General features: G+C 40.1%; 1 long non-coding RNA gene across 1 annotated transcript; it reads right to left on the bottom strand.

The window, feature by feature from the left end:
* Nucleotides 1-3,018: 3,018 nt before the first annotated feature.
* LOC121700362 lies at nt 3,019-4,373 on the bottom strand. Its single transcript, XR_006027203.1, has 3 exons — nt 4,183-4,373; nt 3,504-3,542; nt 3,019-3,127 (listed from the first exon to the last, which is right to left on the bottom strand). It is a non-coding gene; the product is annotated as an uncharacterized LOC121700362 (long non-coding RNA).
* Between the last annotated feature and the right edge of the window lie 2,030 nt (nt 4,374-6,403).

Below are 6,403 nucleotides of genomic sequence, written 5' to 3'. Positions count from 1 at the left end.
TCAATGTATTCACATCACACTACATGATTGACTCAATGTATTCACATGTCGACGTTTTGCCGAGGAAGGGGTGGGATATGTGTAGACAATGGCCATATTGGCGTGACAAACTAGCCCCATGCATTTCTATGGAGTATTTTTTGAGTGCTGTGTCTCCACATTAGAAAGTCTCTGGCTATAAGCAGTGGTTAAAGTGGGATTTGGCAGGTGGGGGAACCCTAAAATCCAGTGTCGGTGCAACGGGGGAAATGACTCACTGTTGGACAACATATTGAGTTTTGTGGTATAGAAATACATTTTGGACAAGAATTGTTATTCTTGGTCACCTTTGTACACACGAAAAATTAACTCTTTGCCAAGTTACTTTTAACAATATCATCGCACTATATCGTTTATTTTAACAATATCATCGCACTATATCGAATATACAGTATTTATTATTAATTTATCTGAGGTGGCGGAACTGCCCCGCCAACACACACACACACTGGCTATAAGTGTCACACTGATCACTTCCCCAATATCACACTTCTGGCTCTTGATTGTGCTTCCATAGGGCTTGCTCAGGGCCCTAGGTTTCTGGCCTCACCTTTACCCTCTGGTCAACCTGTTTAGCGGTCAAGGTGCAAGACAGGATAAGGGTGATTCAGTGCCAAGACAAGATAACTTCTCACTGATGTTATGTCAAAGACTGCATATGATGCACTGGTCAATACATGAAAACAAGGCTCTGCTCAATATTTGGGCAATACGTGTGCATGACAACAACCTAAATAAATTTTAATAATTAGTAGGTCATGAGCATAAGAGTTAAGAAAGTTTGAGTGGTACCACTTTCAGGGCATTTTAGGTCTGTAACTACAAAACATGAATTTGAAGCAGACAGGCTACACATCAAGATTCATGACTCTCCGGCAGAGCCATGTTTCACGCTTCTAGATTGTTTTTTTAATAGCAGTGCCCTGACTAGCTCAAACAGAACCTGTTAAAATGTACTTAAAAGGAGTCTGATTTGAAGTACTCTTCCTGATGCTCTCAAGTGAGGAAAACCACAACTTATTATGTGATTTAGAGGCAGACGATTACTCCAAAATGATCTTAAAACTTTTTTTCATTCATTTTCTCAATTATTTGTGTGGTGTTCTGTCACCAATTAAGTGCCTTTGTTTTTTAAGAGGTTGCCAAGCTGTAGAGCTTCTACAATCTGTTTCCGACACCTTCTGATTATTTTCAAAATCTCTCTCTCTCTCTCTCTCTCTCTCTCTCTCTCTCTCACTTTGCTTGTGTATTGGCCTGTCACCAATTTAGCACCTTTATTTTGATAGGTTGAAAAACAACAAGAGAATAAAAGAGAGAGTTTTGTTTGGAGGGAAGTTTGGCAGGGAGGTATATGCTATTCTTTCAGTCAGTGAAATGCCCCGCTGTGTACTGAAAGCACCACAATTACATCTAGGTGCCACTGCAGCCAAAAAATGGAATAAGCACAACCCTAGCTGTGCATGTCGTCAATAATAAACTCACATTTAAATGGTTTTCTTTCTGATGGGGGTGTTGTTGAAGAGAGAGTGGCCCACTCCAACTGTGGGTGTACAGTACAAATTGAATGAGGCATTCATAGCTAAACCAGATGAAGATGATGGGCGAAAGTCAAAGGAAAGGCCCCATTTATGAATAACTATTTTACAACTTTTACCAACAATGTTAGTGACAATTGTAGGTAACACATACCCCCCCCCCCCCTTCATATCCGTGGCATTGTCAGTGTACCAGGCATTAGGACTGGTCTATGTACCAGTCAGTGGGCTTTTACTGGTTCAAGATAGCAGGCAATGTCCCATTGTCTCATACTTAACTAAAATGCAGGTTGTTAGCATGTAGAGGACCCCTGGGAGATCATTAAAGCTCATTACCCCACTCACTGGCGGCGCCAAAGGCGTGTGGGCATCAGTGGTGCAATGGGAAAGGGGCTACAAAGACACACACAATCAAACACAGGAGCATCACAAAAGCACGATGCCTGTAATGTTATCTGCTGCCTATAGTCAAACTCTTGTGGAGTATAGCTTTGGAGAGAACAGGCCTGGTTGGAAAAAACTGAAGGGGGGGGGGGTATGCACTACTAATCATCAAGGGCCTCAAGGGATAGGGTGGGGTGGGGGGCAGCTGTGTTTATAGGTCTTTAACCCCTATAGGATCACTGCATCTACTAGGAAACAAACTATACAAACAAACTACTAGGAAACAAAATATACAGACTAATTTCACAACTATTTTACACTGAATATTTTCTGTCTGCTATCGGTTGCCTTAATTCCTGTCATCTGGCTTTGTGTGTGTGTGTGTGTGTGTGAGTGAGTGCGTGCGTGCGTGCATGTGCGTGTGTAACTGTATGACATCTGACATGTTTTAGGGTGAAAAAACCTATAGCTTTCCGAACTCACCTACTAAAATATTTCAAGCGGCCTGCAAGAGTCATTTCAATCTAGCGTGTTGTTTATGAGAATTCCTGACATGCCCTGATGAAATAAAGGCATTTTAAATATATCCTTGGCTTGTTGCCATGAGGCTTCTTCTCTTTCTAAAACCTTTTGTGTTATGCTGTCATCTCCTGGGTAAAGAAAGCCTCCATTCTTTCCCATCTCTCTTGAGTATCATTTTTAACCGTGTAGCCATTTCAACCGACCTGTTAGCTTTGACTTTGGTTATCTCATAGCCCTACCCAAGAAAAAGGTCTTACTTCAAACAATTTCAAAAAAAAAAAACTGCAAATAATAGAACGAACTACTTATGCTGACTTGGCACTGGAAGCCTGATAAAGCTGACTTGGTTTTCTTTGAGTGGGCACTGACAGGCCTGTTAGACTTCAAAGCACTTCCATTGTCTCAGCCTCTCCTGACCCCTTTCAACAAGATGTGTTCTCAGCATCCTATTGCTTTGATGTATACAGAAAAAAAGAAGAAGAAGAAGAAGAAGAAAAAAACTCCTGGGCTGCCATTTGCCCCAGCATTTGTTTATTTACTCAATCGGAAATTCTGATTCTTGAGACTCCTGCTCAGATTCATTGGCGGAATCTTTCATCTCCAGAGGTTCCGGAACAATCTTCAGAACCTGAGCCGGTAATTCAAACCTACGTTAGGACACGAGTGGGAGGAAATGGGGAGAAGAAGGGATCTTCAGTATGTAAACAAAGCCCTCTCATCCACCAAACAAAGATGGATGGAACACAAACAAGTAAACAACCTCTGATCCTAACTTAGCAAAAATAACGGCAAATAGCCGTGTTTACAGTCACTTCTATTTTTTTTTTTCTTTTTTCAAAAATGACTTTGAACAACAAACAATAGCACCGAACAATGACAGCTATTTTTCGAGCAATGACTTTGGCTGTGAGGACAACTACTTAATTGTGTTGCTGTGCGTCTCCTTTTATGTTCCAAAAACGACTATCTCTTATTCAACACAATACAAAACCCTGTAGAATACACTCACAAGGCTTCACTTACTTCTATATATACTTAGAGCAAGAACCAAAGAATGAAGACCTGAAGGAAAATTATATAATTAAAAAATGTACAGGTAATATAATAACAACGTCGGTTTCTGTTACCTAAATACAAGTACAAGACAGGAGACATAGTGATCCTGGGAAGAGATATGCAACTTAATCTCAAACAGAATTAAAATATGCCCACGCTATCTCCTGCCTTCCCCTCGGAAGAGGCAGGTTGGAGAGAAATGTGCTTCTGGTGGCAGTTCTCTAATTGCTGACATTTCAAACGAATGCCATATCAGTTCTATTGTTCACCCACAGACACATGCACAGAAATTAGTAGACACATAGAAATTAATATAATTTACTTGGAAGGTGTGCAAACCCTTTCTTGTTTGTTTTATGCGAGTTAAAAAAGTTAAAGCCTGAGGCATATTCAGCTCTATTTTAGGTACATTATAAATTAATCCAACTTTCTAACGTTTCTCAGTTCATAAATGCAGCATGAAACAAAAAACTTTATAGCAAAGTGTAACTCAAGTTATGATTGTGTAGTATTTAAAAAAAATAGGCAATGTGGTATTTATAGATAGGGAAATATATAAGAACAAAGTACGTTATTGCATGTTGATACAGTATTTGTTACACTAGTTCACACCATGAGCACAAATGTGTAATAACATTAAGCTTACTGAAAAGTGTCCAGGTGATTCTTGGTCCACTACTCTTCCTGGATTTCTTGTCAGAATTATTTTCAAACACACTGTGCTTGCTCATAGTCCCCTCCCTGCCAGACAACATGGCCGGCCTTCAGCAGGCCATCCACTCCCAGTCTTGGGCCCTTCATGGGAGCCTTGGGAGAGAGCCACATGGGCATGCAAATAACAGCCATAGCCCAGAGGAAATGAGGTCTTAGGCCTGAGACATGTGAGTTCTGAGCAAAGATTCTAGAACAGAGCTCTGTTCTAGAATCTTTGGTTCTGAGTGTGAGGGAAGACAGGAAGACAAGATGCAAAGAGTTGGAAATGTTCTGGAGATCTGGTAAATGTTTTGGAGATCTGGTAAATGCTTTGGAGAACTAGATGGATAGGGTGACAACTTTACAGGGTTCCCACACCTTGGTTAAGATCAAATTCAAGGACCTTTCAAGGACTTTCCAGGCCCAATATCCTTAAATTCAAGGACCTAATGTGTCGATAAATTTCAAGCGTGGGCATGGTTAAACCATGTTACCTCAACAGACCAAGGATACCTTGTCGCAGTTTTCTTTTATTTTTGGTCATATGACAGATGGTAGGCATATTCTATTTTTCATGTTTGTATTTTGCATAAAACTTAGCTGAAATAAACTTGTCCTAAACAAGTTAAACTCATTACCATGAACCTGTCCGTTTATTCATCAGAATGTTAAATTAAATATTTGGGCAACAAACACTACACGTGGGAAACACACAGAAATCATGCTGGCCGTGTACATGTTAATAAGCGGAATTGTACGTAATTGTATGGATTTTGTATTGTTTTTTTTTTCCTCAAAAATAATTTCAAGGACTTTCAAGGACCTCCATTTATTTATGTCTCTTTTCAAAAACTTTCAAGGGCCTTGAATTATTTTTTTCAGATTCACAAACTTTCAAGGATTTCAAGGACCCGTGGGAACCCTGACTTTAATAATTCCAAAGCGAAATTAAAATTCCCACAATGGAACAGATACAACAGTAGTAAAGCACACCAGAAGATAAATGGGTTGGAAAATGTAAACTCTACATCACAATGTCAATAAATTGTATATATTAAATAAGTCAGTCAGTCAGTCAAGTCCTTGCGCTTGAGCAATGTGTTTGAATCCTCTACGATTAAACGACAACAAGCTTGTCTCAAACGTATAATCGTTGATGCCATGCCCTCTCATTAACCATCATGACATTCAATGGGTTGATTATGACATGTTTCTTTCACTGGCAATCCATAATATGCAGAGTTTGCAATATAACAGCCATAGCTTCATACATGCCATAGTTTCACTTAATTAGTTTCATTTAATGATCCCATGAAACACTTGTTTCATGTGTTCACACAGTGTATATCTAGTGTATATTCACTGAAAAGTGACCATCATTACAACTTGTGAAAGATTATGCAATGCTTTTAAAACAGCTGCATATGTGCTATTACAAGTCAATAGGGTATAAACAGAATGAAGGGAAAGAGAAAGAGACTTGCGTTGGGGAGGACACAAGAGGAGAGAAAGTGAGATTAACGACTCTGGGAGGAAGGAACGCTTGCAGAGTGGACTCTCAGGATGTGGAGACATGGTCATCAGCCATGGATGCTGCTCACTGAAACCCAATACAGCAATCAGCACACACACACACACAGACACACACATACACACTCACACTTTTAGTTCACATACACACACACACACACACACACATACACACTTACCATTTTAGGTCATTTTTTCCCCTACTGTACATAAACACAATAATCTCAGTTATCCCCATTACTGACCCTGCTACGCTACACCCAGACACACAGCCATTAGAGAGAATGGAGAGGGAAACATGAGTCTATGCACAGCTAATGGTGTTGCACTATGGAAACAATCTGTTATGTCTGTGGGGGAGGTCTCTCTTGGGCACGACGGCACGGCGGCACTGCTTTTCGCTTACACATTAGCCGCACTCCCTAATGTGGAGACAAACCTTTCCACTGGCGTCAGCAGATCGCCCGCCGTTTTTTGGGGTGGGATAGAAAAAAAGACTTTGAAGGCTAGGTTTGCAGAAATTGTTAATTATACAAGTATGATGAATCAACAGAAAATATTTTTTTCCATAAAGATCATGGATCTGGAAGTTGAGGCCTTTCTTATATCTTCAATAGGGCATTCTTGTAATGCGACAGCATGAA

The sequence above is a fragment of the Alosa sapidissima genome, chromosome 24 (assembly GCF_018492685.1).
Source record: "Alosa sapidissima isolate fAloSap1 chromosome 24, fAloSap1.pri, whole genome shotgun sequence".
In the NCBI taxonomy this organism is placed as follows: Eukaryota; Metazoa; Chordata; class Actinopteri; order Clupeiformes; family Clupeidae; genus Alosa; species Alosa sapidissima.
The sequence above is the reverse complement of the archived record's forward strand: the minus strand, read 5'-3'. Positions and strand labels throughout refer to the sequence as shown.